Source organism: Manis pentadactyla, chromosome 7 (assembly GCF_030020395.1).
Source record: "Manis pentadactyla isolate mManPen7 chromosome 7, mManPen7.hap1, whole genome shotgun sequence".
Classification (NCBI taxonomy): Eukaryota; Metazoa; Chordata; class Mammalia; order Pholidota; family Manidae; genus Manis; species Manis pentadactyla.
In genome coordinates, this window is record NC_080025.1 from 33,705,089 (window position 1) to 33,724,288 (window position 19,200).

The 19,200-nt window shown below is 42.8% G+C and overlaps 1 protein-coding gene across 6 annotated transcripts in view; it reads left to right on the forward strand.

Moving 5' to 3' along the window:
- CSGALNACT1 (chondroitin sulfate N-acetylgalactosaminyltransferase 1) overlaps positions 1-19,200 on the forward strand; it is a 350,833-nt gene that overhangs the window by 103,056 nt on the left and 228,577 nt on the right. For 3 of the 6 annotated variants that reach the window (XM_057505244.1, XM_057505249.1, XM_057505248.1), the window contains one exon: positions 9,507-9,611. The exons of the other annotated variants lie outside the window; for them this stretch is intronic. The gene's annotated coding sequence lies outside the window, so the exon portion shown is untranslated. The remainder of the gene's footprint in view (positions 1-9,506; positions 9,612-19,200) is intronic. 6 annotated transcript variants of the gene reach the window in all.

Here is a 19,200-nt window from a genome sequence, read left to right on the forward strand (position 1 = left end):
ATAATCGTACTGGATACAGTATTCTTGGTTTGAGGCCCTTCTGTTTCATTGCATTAAGTATATCATGCCATTCTCTTCTGGCCTGTAAGATTTCTGTTGAGAAGTCTGATGATAGCCTGATGGGTTTTCCTTTGTAGGTGACCTTTTTTTTCTCTCTGGCTGCCTTTAATACTTTGTCCTTGTCTTTGATCTTTGTGATTTTAATTATTATGTGTCTTGGTGTTGCCCTCTTTGGATTCCTTGTCATGGGAGTTCTGTGTACCTCTGTGGTCTGAGAGGCCATTTCCTCCCCTAGTTTGGTGAAGTTTTCAGCAATTATTTCTTCAAAGACACTTTCTATCCCTTTTTCTCTCTCTTCTTCTTCTGGTACCCCTATAATGTGGATATTGTTCCGTTTCGATTGGTCACACAGTTCTCTTAAAATTCTTTCATTCCTGGAGATCCTTTTATCTCTCTCTGCATCAGCTTCTCTGCATTCCTATTCTCTGTTTTCTAGTACATTAATGGTGTCTTGCAGCTTGTCCATTCTGTTTTGAAGTCCTTCCAGAGATTGTTTTATTTCTGTATTCTCCCTCCTTAGTTCTTGTATATTTCTCTGCAAGTCCATCAGTGTGGTTATGACTTTTGTTTTGAATTCTTTTTCAGGAAGATTGGTTAAATCTACCTCCCCAGATTCCTTCTCAGGAGAGGATGTGGAAGGTGTCTGGGTTAGCCTGGTATGGATCAAATTTTTTTGCCTTTTCATGTTGATAGGTGCAGTGGTATGCTATTGACGCATCTGTCAGCTGGGTGAGTCAAGATTCCTTCCACTTGGCACCTGGCCTTTTTTTGCTGGGACAACTGCGACCCCTAGTGGCTTGTGTTGCGCAGTTGCGTGTAGACTGGGTCTCTGTATCTTGCCCGGCCGGTATGGAGGAAGCTCCCTTGCTGTGGGTGTGGCCAGCCTCGGGCTTCTGCTCTGCTATGGCGGGGCCCTGGAGGGGTAATGGACGGGGGGCTGTTTGGCTGTTTACCTCTGTGAGGGGTCTCAGAGCTGTTGCCCAGGGGGTTAGTGTGCCCAGAGTGCCCTGGAATTTCCAGCTGCTGGACTGTGACCCGGGATGCTTGGTCCAGCCCTGGGGTCCCTGTCCCTTTAAGACTTCCAAATTGCATTCACTTTTCTTTGTCCCAGGGGCACTGGCTGCAGGACCCGCTCAAAGGTCCAACTGTCCTGCTTCCCTAGTTTCCAGCACCTCATGCATGCACTGTGTCTGCGCTCTGGTGCAGATGGCTAGGGCTGGGTGTTCAGCAGTCCTGGGCTCCCTCTCCCTCCCCACTCCGACTCCTCTCCTCCCGCTGGGAGCTGGGGTGAGGGGCGCTCAGGTCCCGCTGGGCTGGGGCTTGTATCTTATCCCTTTCACCAGGTGCTGGGGCTCTTGCAGGTGTGGATGTAGTCTGGCTGTTGTCCTGTGTCTTCTGGTCTCTCTTTTAGGGATAGTTGTATTTGTTGTATTTTCAAGAATATATATGTTTTTGGGAGGAGATTCCCACTGTCCGACTCACACCGCCATCTTGGCTCTGCCCCTCTTTTTTTCATTTTTGAATAAAAAAGAAAAAAATACTTGTCAAAACTATTTTTTCACTGTATAGATTGCTGTGCTTCACATTTAGGAGGCATTTTTTTTCTTTCACCTTGAAAAATATTCAGGATACAAAGTATGCTGCTCAGGTTTTTATTTTCTTAATGCACTTCCAGCATCTTCTAACATCTGAATTTTTGTAGTTCCTTCCATTCAGCATTACTGTGCTCATTTTCAGAGGAGTGATAATCTGTACTTTAATATATTTCCTTTTAAAATATTTAGTTGAAGGAAATTCCATGAACATTCATGGAGTTTAATACTTTTTCATTTGCTTTTCTCAAATTTTTGAATTCTTAGGACTATGTAATACTCTTACAGTGAAACCTGTGGATGCTGTAATCCTACATTCCATTCTCTGTGGTGTAACTTAGAGTGATTTATGGGCCATGATTCTCATCTCATTCTCACTCATGAAGCAGGAAATGACGCACTCAGCTTTTTAGAAGTGCTCCTCATTTGAGGGAGAGACATTGGGTTTTTAACTGCCTATCATTTTGTGGCTGTGTTGGATTTAACATCTGGTCTGTCCACGCCCGGTTGTGTTTGGTTTAAAGGGAGTGTACCAGTCTCCACCTGTTTCTCTTGTGTGAAGTAATGCTCAACTCACTTCGTGCTTAGTGCAAGTGTAGAATAGAAATTCACTCTTTTGAGGAGAAAGTGTTAGTGCCTTGGGTGAAGTAGCTAAAAGGATAGGTGCCAGGAGCCATGCTACTCAAGCTGTGTAGTGAAGCTCAGGCTGGAGGAAGACCCCCACAAATCAGGGGCCTCCGCAGCTGGCTCCCTCTATTACCCACCTTGATTTTGTTATTTTCCATTATACTGTTGGCTTTGTTTTTACTTGCATTGTTGCCAAAGACTAAGCTAACCTTTGCTAAGCAGCACGGAAAAGATGAGAACATAAACTTCCCAAAAGCTTTTCAGGACAGTGCTCCTGAAGAATAGAACACACAGGGCCAAATGGTGATCTTAGCATAAAGTACCGAAACCTGCTGTTAGTTAGTCAAACATTGACCACCCCATTTCCACTGAGAATGCCCCCCTTGTTTACAATGCTAGTGAAACTAGTGATAGAAAGTTTTATAGAAATAGAGTCATGAGAAAATATTGAATAGAATAACCCTGTTGACACTTAATTAATCATCTCATGTTTTCTTCCCTCTACTACTTTTTTAGTTTGTTTTTCTTCTTTCCTAATTACGGCCCTTTACTAGAATTTGTGCCTCATGTGAAATTACCAAGTACCATAATTTTCCAGGAAGTAAAGATACCTCAAAACAAGTGCTGGGCATAGAAGCCACGGAGCATAAATCTGCAAAGAAGTAAAAAACTAACATTTTCAAAGAATATTACTTCTCTCTCACTTACCAGCTTTACATCTCCCTGTATGGCCCCATAAGATGGCTGGTTAGCCAGAGACGGGTAAGATTCCCCAAGGGAGGAACAGCCTAAGACAGGCACAGTCACAGGGGTGCCATCAGGTGAGAAAAAGGGGACCAACAGAGGTGAGGCTTAGAACCTCACCCCCCCAGTTTTGAGAGAAATCTTCTACACCTGTGGATGTTTTGTTGCCCTTGTTCAGCTTGGATTAATACCTGGTCTGTAGGCACAAACCTGATCATCTACACCTGCCTTCTTATAGTTCTAAATCATGCTTTCTATCTCTATCTTGCATTTACCTCCTACATTAACATTTTATTAGATTCACATATAAAGTGTAAAAATCAAATGAATAATTATACATCATATTTGACTTGTTTATAGTTTAAAGTTTGTAGTTAAAACAGAAACAGTTTCTATTGATATGAATGCCCTTGCATTATTCACCATGTAAGAACTTGTTTAGTCCCTGCAGTAGTGGAGTCATAGAGATCTGTGTAGCATATGTCAGGGAGATTTTAGTATCCACACAGAAGAAAGAGAAATGTAGATAAGAAAGAGAAATTTAGTTTGCTGCCTACTGTGCCCTATAAAGGAGTATAAGGTGAAGATATGAGTTTATGATTTTAGATTGATTATAAATTTATTAAAGCCTCTAAGAATATTTTTGTGGGAAAGAATCCTAGCTAACTGTGGCACTAGGTGACCTGTATTTTACCCTGAGCTGATAAACTCCATAGTCACTGCTACATACTGCAGGCTCCTGCGGTCACATGCAGTACTTAGAAACTGCGTTGCATAGAAACGTAAAACACAATAGAGTACATGTTGACAGGAAAAGTTTTGGTCAAGGAACAGAAAAACAATCACCTGTCTAATGCTTGACCAACCATGAATAGATTAGAAAGTAAAAGAAAGAAAAAAGCCTGCCTATACCTATTAACCAACTGCCTATACTAATCAATCATCAGAAAAATAAAACATAATCATATCCTTGTGCAAAATGGTATAAATAAAGCTGTCATCGGCACTTTGTCGAGAGACCACCTCCATCTGACTCAGTGTCCTGTCTCTCCACGCGCTGACTCCGTCTCATCCTTTTGGGCTTCACCCCCCTCCGCTGGAGCTGGACTCCGGCAGATAGGGAAAAATAAAAAAAATGCGGTTTTCTTCCTGGGTCTGGGGCAAGCAGTGGAGTTTCTCTGGGCGTCCATTCCCATGGTTGGAAAAGGAAGATCATGAATGGGGATGTTTATTTATTTATTGTTTTTTATTTTGGTATCATTAATATACAATTACATGAGCAATATTGTGGTTACTAGATTGCCCCCATTATCAAGTCCCCACCACATACCCCATTACAGTCACTGTCCATCAGCAAAGTAAGATGCTATAGGGTTTACTTGTCTTCTCTGTGCTACACTGCCTTCCCTGTGCCCCACCCTATGTTTTATGTTTGCTACTCATAATGCCCCTGATTCCTCTTCTCCCTTCAACCTCTTCTCCCTTCTCACCCCCTCAACCCCCACCAGTCCCTTTCCCTTTGGCAACTGTTGGTCCATTCTTGGGTTCTGTGAGTCTGCTGCTGTTTTGTTCTTTCAGTTTTTGCTTTGTTCTTATGCTCCACAGATGAGTGAAACCATTTGGTATTTGTCTTTCTCCGCTTGTCTTATTTCACTGAGCATAATACCCTCTAGCTCCATCCATGTTGTTGCAAATGGTAGGATTTGTTTTCTTCTTATGGCTGAATAATATTCCATTGTGTATATGTACCACATCTTCTTTATCCATTCATCTACTGATGGACACTTAGGTTGCTTCTATTTCTTGGCTATTGTAAATAGTGCTGCGATAAACATAGGGGTGTATCTGTCTTTTTCAAACTGGGCTCCTGCATTCTTAGGGTAAATTCCTAGGAGTGGAATTCCTGGGTCAAATGGTACTTCTATTTTGAGTTTTTTGAGGAACCTCCATACTGCTTTTCACAATGGTTCAACTAGTTTACATTCCCACCAGCAGTGTAGGAGGGTTCCCTTCTCTCCACATCCTTGCCAACATTTGCTGTTGTTTGTCTTTTGGATGTTGGCCATCCTGACTGGTGTGAGGTGATATCTCATTGTGGTTTTAATTTGCATTTCTCTGATGACTAGCAATGTGGAGCATCTTTTCATGTGTCTGTTGGTCATCTGAATTTCATCTTTGGAGAAGTGTCTGTTCAGCTCCTCTGCCCATGTTTTAATTGGATTATTTGCTTTTTGTTTGTTGAGGTACACGAGCTCTTTATATAATTTGGATCTCAACCCCTTATCAGATATGTCATTTATGAATATATTCTCCCATACTGTAGGATGTCTTTTTGTTCTACTGATGGTGTCCTTTGCTGTACAGAAGATTTTTAGTTTGATATAGTCCCACTTGTTCTTTTTTGCTTTTGTTTCCCCTGCCCAGGGAGATATGTTCATGAAGAAGTTGTTCATGTTTATATTCAAGAGAGTTTTGCCTATATTTTCTTCTAAGAATTTTATGGTTTCATGACTTACATTCAGGTCTTTGAACCATTTTGAGTTTACTTTTGTGCATGGGGTTTGACAATGATCCAGCTTCATTCTCTTACATGTAGCTCTCCAGTTTTGCCAACACCAGGTGTTGAAGAGGCTGTCATTTCCGCATTGTATGTCCATGGCTCTTTTATCATATATCAATTGACCATATATGTTTGGGTTAAAATCTGGACTCTCTATTCTGTTCCCCTGGTCTGTGGCTCTGTTCTTGTGCCAGTACCAAATTGTCTTGATTACTGTGGCTTTGGAGTAGAGCTTGAAGTTGGGAAGCGAGATCCCCCCTGCTTTGTTCTTCCTTCTCAGGATTGCTTTGGCTATTCAGAGTCTTTTGTGGTTCCATATTAATTTTACAACTATTAGTTCCAGTTCGTTGAAGGATGCTGTTGGTATTTTGATAGGGATTGCATTGAATCTGTATATTGCTTTGGGCAGGATGGCCATTTTGACAATATAATTCTTCCTACCCAAGAGCATGGGATGAATTTCCATTTATTAGTGTCCTCTTAATTTCTCTTAAGAGTATCTTGTAGTTTTCAGGGTATATGTCTGTCACTTCCTTGCTTAGGTTTATTCCTAAGTATTTTATTCTTTTTGATGTAATTGTGAATGGAATTGTTTTCCTGATTTCTCTTTCTGCAAGTTCATCATTAGCGTGTAGGATTGCAACAGATTTCTGTGTATTGATTTTGTATCCTGCAACTTTGCTGAATTCAGATATTGGATCTAGTAGTTTTGGAGTGGATTCTGTGGGGCTTTTTAATGTACAATATCATGTCATCCACAAACAGTCACAGTTTGGCTTCTTCCTTACCAGTCTGGATGACTTTAATTTCTTTGTGTTGTCTGATTGCCATGGCTAGGTCCTCCAGTACTATGCTGAATAAAAGTGGGGAGAGTCGCATCCTTGACTTGTTCCAGATCTTAGGGGAAAAGCCTTCAGCTTCTCACTATTAAGTATGATGTTGGCTATGGGTTTGTCATATATGGCCTTTATTATGCTGAGGCACTTGCCCTCTATACTCATTTAGTTGAGAGTTTTTATCATGAATGGATGTTGACTTTTTTCATATGCCTTCTCATCATTTATGGAGATGATCATGTGGTTTTTGTCTTTCTTTTTGGTGATGTGTTAGATGATTTTGATGGATTTTTGAATGTTGTACCATCCTTGCATACCTGCGACGAATCCCACTGTAATTCTCTTGATATATTTTTGAATTTGGTTTGCTAATATTTTGTTGAGTATTTTTTTGAATCTATGTTCATCAGGGATATTGGTCTGTAGTTTTCTTTTTTTGTGGTGTCTTTGCCTGGTTTTGATATTAGAGTGATGCTGGCTTCATAGAATGAGTCTGGAAGTATTCCCTCCTGTTTGATTTTTTGGAAAACTTTAGGGAGAATGGGTATTATGTCTTCTCTAAAATGTCTGATAAAATTCAGTGGTGAATGCATCTGGTCCAGCCGTTTTGTTCTTGGGTAGTTTTTTGATTACTGATTCATTTTCATTGCTGTTAATTGTTCTGTTTAGATTTTCTGTTTCTTCCTTGGTCAGTCTTAGAAGGTTGTATTTTTCTAGAAAGTTGTGCATTTCTTCCAGGTTATCCAGTTTGTTAGCATATAGGTTTTCATATTATTCTCTAATAATTCTTTGTATTTCTGTATTGTCCATTGTGATTTTTCCTTTCTCATTTCTGATTCTGTTGATGTGTGTAGATTCTCCTGTTCTCTTAATAAGTCTGGCTAGGGGTTTATCATTTTGTTTATTTTCTCAAAGAACCAGCTCTTGGTTTCATTGATTTTTTTATTGTTTTATTCTTCTCATTTTATTTATTTCTTCTCTGATCTTTATTATGTCCCTCTCTCTATTGACTTGGGGCCTCATTCTTCTTTTTCCAGTTTCAATAATTGTGACATTAGACTATTCATTTGCAATTGTTCTTTCCTTCTTTAAATAGGCCTGGATTGCTATATACTTTCCTCTTAGAACTGCCTTTGATGCATCCCACAGAAGTTTGGGCTTTGTGCTGTTGTTTTCATTTGTCTCCATATATTGGTTGATCTCTGTTTTAATTTGGTCATTGATCCATTGATTATTTAGTAGCATGTTGTTAAGCCTCCATGTGTTTGTGAGGTTTTTTGTTTTCTTTGTATAATTTATTTCTAGTTTTATACCTTTGTGGTCTGAGAAGTTGGCTGGTAGAATTTCAATCTTTTGGAATTTTCTGAGGGTCTTTTTGTGGCCTAGTATGTGGTCTATTCTGGTAAAATGTTCAATGTGCACTTGAGAAGAATGTATATCCTGCTGCTTTTGGGTGGAATGTTCTATAAATATCTGTTAAGTCCATCTGTTCTAGTGTGTTGCTCAGTGCCTCTGTGTCCTTACTTGTTTTCTGTCTGGTCGATCTGTCCTTTGAAGTGATTGGTGTGTTGAATCTTCCTAAAATGAATGCATTGCATTTATTTCCCTCTTTAATTCTCTTAGTATTTCTTTCACATATGTAGGTGCTCCTGTGTTGGGTGCATAGGAATTTATAATGGTTATATCTTTTTGTTGGACTGACCCCTTTATGATTATGTAATGTCCTCTTTGTCTCTTGTTAGTTTCTTTGTTTTGAAGTCTGTTTTGTCTGATACTAGTACTGCAACACCTGCTTTTTTCTCCCTGTTGTTTGCATGATGTATCATTTTCTATCCCTTCACCTTTAGTCTGTATAGGTCTTTGGGTTTGAAGTGAATCTCTTGTAGGCAGCATATAATGGGTCTTGCTTTTTTATACATTCTGTAACTCTATGGCTTTTGATTGGTGCATTAAGTTCATTTACATTTAGGGTGGTTATTGATAGATATGTACTTATTGCCATTGAAGGCTTTGGATTTGTGGTTACCAAAGGTTCAAGGGCAGCTTCTTTTCTATCTAACCATCTAAATTAACTCACTTATTACACTATTATAAACACAGCCTGATGATTCTTTATTTCTCTGCCTTCTTTTTTTTCTTCCTCCTCCACTCTTTATATGTTAGGTGTTTTATTCTGTCCTGTTTGTGTTTCCCTTGACTGACTTTGTGGATAGCTTATTTTATTTTGCATTTAGTTAGTATTTAGCTGTACTACTTCCTTTGCTGTGGTTTTATTTTCTCTGGTGACAGCTCTTTAGCCTTATAGCCTTAGGCATACTTCCATCTAGAGAGGTCCCTTTAAAATACACTGTAGAGATGGTTTGTGGGAGGTAAATTTCCTCAACTTTTGCTTCTCTGGAAATTGTTTAATACCTCCTTTAAATTTAAATGATAATCTTGCTGGGTAGAGTGTTATTGTTTTGAGACCCTTCTGTTTCATTGCATTGAATATATCATGCCACTCCCTTCTGGCCTGTAGGATTTCTGCTGAGAAGTCTGGTGATAGCCTGAAGGGTTTTCCTTTGTAGGTGAGCTTTTTTCTCTCTCTGGCTCATTTTAATACTCTGTCCTTTTCTTTGATCTTTGCCATTTAAATTATTATATGTCTCGGTGTTGTCCTCCTTGGGTCCCTTTTGTTGGTAGATCTGTGGACTTCCATGGCCTGAGAGATTATTTCTTTCCCCAGATTGGGGAATTTTTCAGCAAACATTTCTTCAAAGACACTTTCTATCTCTTTTTCTTTCTCTTCTTCTTCTGTTACCCCTATAATGCAAATATTGTTCTGTGTCTATTAGTCACACAGTTCTCTTAATATTCTTTCATTTCTAGAGATCCTTTTATCTCTCTCTGCCTCAGCTTCTCTGTATTCCTGTTCTCTGATTTCTAGTCCATTAACAATCTCTTCCATCTCATCCAGTCTGATCTTTAAGTCTTCCATTATTTGTTTCTTTTCTGTCATTTCCCTCCTGAATTCATCCCTTAGCTCTTGAATATTTCTCTGTAGCTCCATCAGCATGCTTATGACTTTTATTTTGAATTCTTTTTCAGGAAGATTGGTGATTTCAGTCTCACCAAGCCCTCCTTCTGGTGTTTGAGAGATTTTGGACTGAACGCAGTTCTTCTGCCTTTTCATGGTGATGGGAGTGGTCGCTGGTGAGTGGGGTGTTTTTCAGCTGGGAGAGCAAAGTTCCTTCCTGCTTGCTGGTTGCCTCGCCTGTCTCTGCTGTCTGTGCCAGTTAACTGTGCATAGGGAGCAGCTTCTGGGTTAATCCCCTAGGCTGCCATGGGCAGAGTGGCTCTTGGGATGGCCGAGGGCACTGGCGGGGATTGCATGCCAGCAGTGCGTGTGTCTGCTGCAAGGACAAGGCCCCTTCGTGCCTCCCGGTGTTGATGCCCATCTCCTCTGTGCCAGTCAGCCACACACAGGGAGCAGCCTCTGGGTTAATCCCTGAAGCTGCCTTGGGTGGGACAGCCCTCAGGTTGGCCCAGGGTACTGACGGGGGTTGCAGACAAGTGGTGCATGTTCTGTTGTGAGAACAAGGCCCCTTCATGCCTCCTGGTCTCTGCACCTCTCTCCGCTGCCTGTGCCAGTCAACTGCTTGCAGGGAGCAGCCTCTGGGTCTGGGCCAGTTAGCTGCGCACAGGGAGAAGCCTGTGTGTTAAGCTGTGTGGTTGCTGTAGGCAGGGCTTCTCACAGCTGTTCTACAGCCATGTCGGGTCAGCCGGTTTGCTTGCAGTGCCAGTGGGGGAGAAGAAACAGCAGGCTGCTTATCGCTGTGAGGGGCCTTGGAGCTGCATTGCCAAGCAAGTGGTTAAGGCACCTCACATTCCTTAAAATTCCCAGCCTGCTGGGCTGAGTGTACCAGAAAGATTTTGTTCACCTGTTAAACCCCTGTCCCTTTGAGACTTTTAAAGCGTGTCCTTTTCTTTTCTCCCAGGGTAGTCAGCTGTGGGAACCTGTTCTCAGTCTTAGTCTCGGATTTTACTTTTCCGCTCCTCTAATATCCAGAGCACCGTGCAATGTGTGTCTGTGCTCCCGGTGCAGATTACTAGGGCTGGTTATTTAGCAGTCCTATGCTTCCACTCCCTCCCCACTCTGATTCTTTTCCTCCCGCTGGTGAGCTGGGTTTGGGGGTGTGCTCAGGTCCCGCCGGGTCGCGGCTTTGTATCTTACCTTTTCCATGAGATGCTGGGTTCTCACAGATGTAGATGTAGCCTGACTGTTGTACTGTAACTTCTGGTCACTGTGTTAGGAATAGTTGTATTTGCTGTATTTTCAAAATATATATGGTTTTGGGAGGAGATTTCCTCTACCCTACTTATGCCGCCATCTTTTTCCTCCCACTCTAGTTAGTTCCCCCAGAGCATTGACATTTAGTGTCTGCTGCAAAAGGCCAGTGACTCGGGCTATGGAGCCAAGGGAACAACGATGAGATATCGTGTTTCTTTTCTTCCAGTGTGTTGATCTAAGTTCATGAACTTTATTAGGAGGGCACAGGACACCTCCGGTTACTTAACATTTCACAGAGATAAATGGAAGTATCTTAAAGGTTGCCCAGACTTAAGCTAGACAAACAATCAGAAATGACTCCAAAAAGAATGAAAGTAACCTAAATTTAGACTTCTCTGTGGAAGCGAATGTAGAAAATGTGAGAAGATGAGAAAGCTTTGATTGGTAAAGTGCAAGGTGAAGATAAGAAGATGGGAAAATCACCAAGAATGTGTTAGATGCATTTGGCCCCTGACCTGGGAGGCCACTCTGGAGGGGACCTACTGGAAGTTGAAAAGTTAAATATAAATGAATAGAGTTTGCATTTTACCCAGGGCATGATTTTATTCCAACTGTAACTACTCCTACATCCTAGCATAATGTGTTAACGTGTGGGGGAAATTCATGTCCTTTGGGTAGTTAACATGAGAGGACCATGCCGTCCTTGGCTACAAATCTACATAGGTTCTGGTGGCAGAGCCTAGTTCTGCATCAGGTGGACTGTGGTTCTTCCCCAGGGGTTGCAAGGCAGCAGTAATGGTGGTGAGGTCCCTGGCATCCCTGGGTTGATGTCAGGAGGAGGGGAGGTGAGTCATCACTGTGCAGGGAGATTCCAGCACGGGCTGTGCATAAGAGCATTTATTCCATTACAGGCCCACTCAGGGTCTTGGCACCTTTGAGACCGTTGCCATTTCTTTATCCTTCCTTCTGAGTTCTGGCTGCTGTGTATTATCTTAGGAGGTGAGCTAGATCTAAATAGATGTGTTGTAACTATTTTTAAACACTGTGTTAAAAGTCTGAAGGAATCATGGTATTTAACACAGTTCAGCAGTGAATACTTTTACAAACAAATCAGTCTTTTATTCTTACAAGTCTTCAAGTTTATTGATCAGGATAATTTGAAGCTGAGTAAAAAAATGCTGTTTCTTTATTCAGCAACCTTGTAAAAACAGCAATGTCTTCATTTCACTCCTAGATTTACAGCTTTGGGAAATGTTTTTAGCATAAATGTGGGTCTGAGATTTGCCCTGGGTATATTTCAACTTGGTGAGAATATATCAGTACCAAGAGGTAATGGGAACTAACCTGCTCTATTTCTAAGGGTTTAGCCCTGAGCCGTTGCCTGGGTGCCCCCAGGGCCGTGGGATCATGTCCCGGTACCAGACACGCTCTCTCCAGCTGGGAGACCCTCTGCTGGTAATTGGAAAACCTTTGCTATGAGGAGAGTGTCACTCTTAGTCCTATATAGGAAGTGACATTTGTCTGTTGTTTTAAAGTTGCCAGTGTTTGTTTAAACCAGACCTGAAGACAATTTCAAGGTAACATCAAACAGGAAGGATTGTAATGCTGGGAGCAAGGGGTGCGGGGGTGCCCAGCCATCTCCTTGGCTCTTCCCTGATCTCATACCTAAGATTCCTTCTTGTTGAATTGAAATTTTGCACAACATAGTCTTGAATGTAGAAATACAGAAGCACAGAAACATAGTACTACATTTCCCCCAAGTTGTTTCAGGTAATAAGTTTGTCTCCTTAAGATCATACATGCACTTTCCCCTACCTCCCTGTCCCCATCCCTGTTAGGTAATCACTCCTTATAACTTTGTCTAAGGTTTGAGTTGTCAGAGCTGAAGAAAATGCTGCCATCCCTAGCCATGCATGCCTTGCATGTCAACAGGCTGTCTCTGCAGCCTCCAGGATCGTCTATTCCAAACTCAGGAAGCATGAAAGCCCATTGTAGGAACCCCCATCCCAGGGGGAGAAGCGAACTGGGAGTGAGGTCATTGCTTGTTTTAAATTTGAGATTTGCCCTGGGTGTATGTAATTGTAGTGAGTGATATTTAGTACATGTGCTTTTGGATTTTCTGGAGTTGATGGAGAGGTTTAAAAGAAAAATAACTCCCAAACGAAAACAGAGTTTTCATAGTATTTTAGACTTAAGCCATGGTGGGAGGTTAAAAACATACAAAATGTGCAGACCTGACCCTAAGTTGTGGAAGATGGGAAAGTCCCTCTCCAGCCCTGGTTCTCTAACTGTGCCGATGCTGTTCCAGGGAACTGTTTTCCTCACTGTTTGGGGGATTCGTGCATCATGCAGGCAGAGCGGTCCTGACTGCCGAGAAACACGATAGAGGGACAGAGAAGCTCCTTCCTCAGGGTCCTCTCCCAGACGGGTGGTGCCCGCTGGCCTCTGTCCTCCCCTTCTGTCAGCACGGGTGCACTTGGCACTGTGGGCAGGTGATGCCGGGGTCTTGCCCTTAGGGGCCCGGCAGTGGAGCACTTGGGGCTGCACTGTTTTCTCCCTGGGAGGCGCTGAAGGCCCGAAGCGGCCTTCTGAGTGGGGTGGGAAGGTGGCAGCCCTGCTGCTGACACTGCAGGTGGCCTTACTGTGTCCCTGCCCCTCTGGGTGGGACGGAGCCTGGGATGAGCATTGCCAGTGGGCCACTGTTACCAGGGAATGGATCGGAGCTAATGTCACCTCTTCCTGGTGTGTTCACTGCACGCAACTCAGGTCCACCTATCAGACAAGTTCTCAGTGCTTGTGTTTTTACTCAGGACTCAAAGATCTCCTATCAGGAAAAAGGAAATGATAGAATAATGGCAGGCTTTCCCAGGAAGAGGAAATACTGTTTATTAGTAACACACACTTATTAACTATTTTGATTGCATACAATTATTGAATCAGGCAAACGGTTTAAACCAAAACATCACTGTAACATTTAACTTTGACTTTTTAAATTAGGAGTGTTGGTAACATAAATTTATGTAGCAGGTTTAATTACTGAATTTCAAGAAAGAGCAGGAGCTGGTGAAAATGCAAAGAGGGACTTTAAATGACGGGTGGGATGGAGCTGCTGCTAAGTAGGGATTCTCTAAAAATATCCAGCCTCTTAATCCCAGAACAGTGAAAATTAGGAAGGGGAATGGTTGATGTGGAATATGGACTTTTTCCCCAAATCTTGAAGTGTTAGGAAGAAAGGGCACTTTTTGGTCAAAATAAGTTCAAGTGTAATGAGGGGAGACATTATTCACATATGAACTTTGTCACCGAGGAGATGGGAAGGCAGGACGTGCTCACGCCTCTGTGCGTCGGGGGCAGAACCCTAAGGACTTAGGTCAGAAGCTGAGCTGCACCTGCCCTGGAGAGTCCTGCAGGGGGCCGGCCTCCCACAGGGCACACGGTTCTAGGTGCCTGGCCCGTTATTATTATTTCTTTTTTTTGAGAGGGCATCTCTCATATTTATTGATCAAATGGTTGTTAACAACAATAAAATTCTGTATAGGGGACTCAATGCACAATCATTAATCAACCCCAAGCCTAATTCTCAGCAGTCTCCAATCTTCTGAAGCATAACGAACAAGTTCTTACATGGTGAACAAGTTCTTACATAGTGAATAAGTTACACTTACATGGTGAACAGTGCAAGGGCAGTCATATCACAGAAACTTTCGGTTTTGATCACGCATCTTGAACCCTGGCCCATTATTTTTATAAGGAAGGTAACACAGGTCATCACGAAATGGATCAAGGCTGGAGATCCTATGTCTCTTCTGATCCAGGCTACCTGCTGTCTGTGATATTAAAAATGATCTGTTTAGCAAAAACAGTACTATGCCCAGATGCCCACACAGACACTGTTGGTCTGGTGCGTCCTTAGATTCTAGACCGTTTTTCATTTTGATGTTTTTACCTTGGTTTATAAACAGCTCTGCTCCGTGCTGCGTAGGAGTGTGTGCGGACCCGGCAGCATCCCCCGTGGGGCCGGCGGGTGGGCGAGCGAGAGGGGCCTGCCCGGCGGCGACTCATCCTCAGGTGCCCCGAGCCGAGCCCCGTGGGGCTGGTGGGACGAGGCTTGGAGCACTCCCTGCTCGGGGCTGGGAGGACTGAAAAGCCCTCCTCCCTGGAATGAGGTCAGTCGAGGAGGCTAGGGGGATGTGATCCCCATCTGAGGGCCTTGCGCTTTGCGGGCGTAGGGGGAGTGTGGTGCGCTGGGCGGCGGAGACGTCGGGGCTCCAGGTGCTGGTAATTCTTGCGTCCGAGGCCGTGGCCCTGATGTGGGCGGCTGCAGGGAGGTGGGCTCTGAGCCTGGACCTGTCGGCTGGTGGAGCTGTTCGGGAGCTGGGTGGGGGGCTTGCTCTGCTATCTAGTGCGTCCTGTGCGATGGCGCACTGATGAACTCAGAGCCCCAGACTTTTTAGATGTGATGGGGCCAGGAGGCTCTGGTCAGAGGCACAGTGGATGCCCCACATTTCTGGAGGATACGGCACCATCGTGTATGGGAACGTGGTGGGATTGGGTCCTGCTGCTTCCACCCCTGGCAGCGACAGAAGGTGTAGTTGTCCCCATTTACACAGGAGGAAATTGAGGCTTGGGGAGATGAAGTGATGGTCACATAGTGAGAAGCCTGTCTGGCCCCCGGACCGCACACCTTTATCTTTTGTGTGTGCTGTGTGTTGGGGTGGCGTGGGGGGCAGCCATTCTTATGCTCTCTCATCCCACAGAAGACTGGGATGGTACAGTACACCCTTTAGAGATGTGTGTGGGAAATTGTGCTTAACAGTGTGAACCCGCTATGTACCCTTAACCGTGAGCCCCACAGAGTAATCAAGCTTAAAATCAAGGCCCAGCCACATCCTCGCTGTGAGACTGGTAAGTTGCTTGGCTTCTCTGTGCCTCAGTTCCCCCTTCGCAAACCAGGGACCACACAGTACCTACCTTGTATTGTTAGAGTATTAAATGATTTTTGTTTAGAAAGCTCTGAGCACAGTCTAGCATATGGTAAGCATTCAATAAATGTGAGCCACTGTTATGTTTGCCATGATTTGCTGCCATCTCTTCAGGCAAAAAAAAGGTCGGCACTTTCGGGTTGGCAGGAAGCCCCTGTGGGAAGCCTGGCTGGACGGGTGTGTGCTTTGATGGCCACGTTCTAGGCAACACAGTAAGCAAGACTGGATGAGCTGCCGATTTTTAGCCAACAATCTAGGCAGAGGTTAACAGGACGTGCATTCTATGCTCTTATGCAAATAAAGAAAATGAGAATTTAAGCTGATACCTGTTTTTTTTTTTCCTGATATGCGGTTTTGATGAAAAATACTTTCACGGTAATTTATAAGGTCTGGGCAGATTCAATTCAAGTATTTTTAGAGCCAATGCAGAGATACAAATCCTGGGGGATTCATATGACTCCTGTTTACTCCTGAGGAACATTCAGGTTTGTTACACGACTACTAGCAGAAGGGTTTGTGGAAGTGTGTGAATGGGTGATGAGAATTAATGTTTTGCATTGATGCAGAGTATGGAGAACGTCTAGGACAAGGGAATTGCCGCACTGAAGGATTATGACGCAGTGAGGCACAGGAAGAGTCGTTTAGAGCTGAGAGTTACTGGTGGGATGTAATGGGGGATGACATAGGCAGAGCAGGACTGGGCTTTTTAGATGAATTTCCCGTGATGGGCAAAGAAGTACCATTGCTTGCTCTTCTTCTACAAGATTCTTGATAAATTTGCCCAGAATATATATATATTCCCCTTGGGTACACTGGATATTAACATGCCAAAGCCATCCTGTAGAAAACGTATATGACAAAGACGTGAGAGTTGGAAAGAAAAACTTGCCTTTTCAGTGAGAATTGAACAAATGATTGGATTACTTACAATAGAAAAACCATTTATGCAGCTAGTTATTCACAACTTCAACAAATGTAACTGGCCATCAGGGAATGGCCTCTGAATATGACACTCTGAGATCCTACTCGACGACCAACAGCGTCTGAGAGATTAGAAGGTGAACACTATGTGTTACGTTTTTTTACGGCTCATCTTTTTAATATTCTTAATATTCCTGTTATATATTATTACAGATGGGGAATCTGAGGTTTATAATGTTTAGCTTGGCCAGGGTTACATAGTTAGGACATGGTTGGCTATACTGCTTTTTTTTATGCTTTTAAAAAAAATTGAATTATTGTTAATATATAATATACAATCTTATACTGGTTTCAAATATACAACACAGTGGTAAAACAGTTACCCATATTATTAAATCCTCACCCCCCTAGGTGGTTACTTTCTGTCGACATTGAAAGATGTTACAGAATCATTTGCTGTTTTCTCCATGCTGTACTACTGTCCCCGTGACCAATTTATATTATGATTGAGATTTTATGCCCCTTTATCCCCCTCACCCATGTTAACTACTAGTCACTTCTGAGTCTACTGCTGTTTTGTTCATTCTGTTTTGCTTTGTTTTTATATTTCACAAAAAAGTGGAATTATATGATATTTGTCTTTTTCCACCTGGCTTATTTCACTGAGCATAATACCCTCTAGGTCCATCCATGTTGTTGCAAATGGCAGGATTTCTTTCATTCTTTTTTTTGCTGAATAATATTCCATTGTGTATATGTACCACATTTCTTTATTCATCCATTTTTGATGGACACTTAGGTTGCTCCCATAACTTGGCTATTGTAAATAATGCGGCAATAAACATAGGGATGCATAAATCTTTTTGAATCCAGGATTTTATTTTCTTTGGGTAAATTTCTAGAAGTGAAATTACTGGGTCAAATGGTATTTCTACTTTTAGTTTTTTGAGGAAACTCCGTAGTGCTTTCCACAGTGGCTACACCAATTGACCACATCTCACCAATACTTGTTATTTCTTGTCATTTAGATAATGGACACTCTAACTGAAGTGAGGTGATATCTCGTGGTTTTGTTTTGCATTTCCCTGATGATTAGCATTGCAGAGCATCTTTTCACACACCTGTTGGCCATCTGTATTTCTTCTTTGGAAAAAATGTCTGTTCAGGTCTTCCACCACCATGTATTATTTTTTGGCCTCAAAATTCCCTGAAAGGACTTGAAGTTTTCTAAAAGCCATAACTGATGAAAATCTGGTGGTGCACAGATCTTGCTTGGATTTTGGAATTCCTTTCCTTGGCTTTTCTTTGAAGTTACTGTCTTGAAACGTATCTTAATAAAGAGTGGTTGGTTGAATAATAATTAACCATGGTTCTTCTATCATTGTTCTGTCTGAATAAGATTAAAAGGTTGAGAGGAGCTTTAAAGATCAGGTAATTACACCACAAAGCTAATGCCTGAGACTTCTGTGCATCGGGCCGTCCAACTGATGTCTGGGCACTTAACAGTGTGGGACTCAGCCAACATGTCTTATTGGGATCTCCATTGACCTTCCCAGTGGAGAAGCTCCAGCCCTTAATGACCCATATAATCTGCTCTGATGGCACCCCTCATCTCCTGCCTTGACTCTGTCCCATAATACCGGCCTTTCTCAAACATCCCAACCGTGTGCCCATCGCCAGATCTCTGTACTTTGAACTTTCTTTTCCCTTTGTTTGGATTCTCTTTCTAGGATATATTTATTTTGCCCTTGTTCTTAGGATAGTCCCTCAACCCATATTAATGCTAGATTGACATTTATTTTCTGTCATTACACTGAAAGTATTATTCCACTGGTTTTTGACTTGTAGCCTTTGAGAAATCAGCTAATGATTGTTCCTTTGAAGGTAATCTGTCTTTTCTTTCTGGCTGCTTTTAAGGTCTTGTCTTGCCAATGGGTTTCAGACCCAGACAAGTTCACTATAGATTCAATGAGATTGAAAAATGACAATGGAACGTTCTTGGGGTGAAAGGGTTTATAGCCAACTTTATTCCCACGGTGGCAGGTCAATCACTAGAATCCCGTCCACTCAGAGCGAATCTGCACACAGCAAGCCGGTCCCTGCCTCTGGGCCTCCACCCCGACAGCCGTCTCATTCTCTGTCCTCAGCGCTGCCACCACTCCAGCCTCTGCTCTCCTGCAGCTGTACAGCCCAGAGCACTGGGCGGAGCTCTTTATATAGAGTCAATAACAACGTACTGCCCACACTTGTGTAGTGAGCAAGCCGGCCAGGGCCCGGTGAGAATCCTGGCCACAGGAACCTTCCAGCCAAAGGTCTCTTTGTCCTTGGTGCTGCCTGGTGCCTCGGTGAGGGCCTCTTCTCATGAGTCTGCTCTGGATTTGGGTCTTCTGCGTCTGTAGATTGGGGTCTCATCAGTTCTAGACACTACCTGGCCATCTTCCTGTGCTTCCTGTGCTGCCTCTGATCCATTCTCTTTTCCGTTCTCATGGAAATCCAGTTGCATATGTCAGACATCTTCAACATCCTCATGTCCCTTAACCTCTTATTAAATTTTCTATCTCTTTCTCTGCTTTATTCTTGATAATGTCTTCAGCTTTCTCAAGTTCAC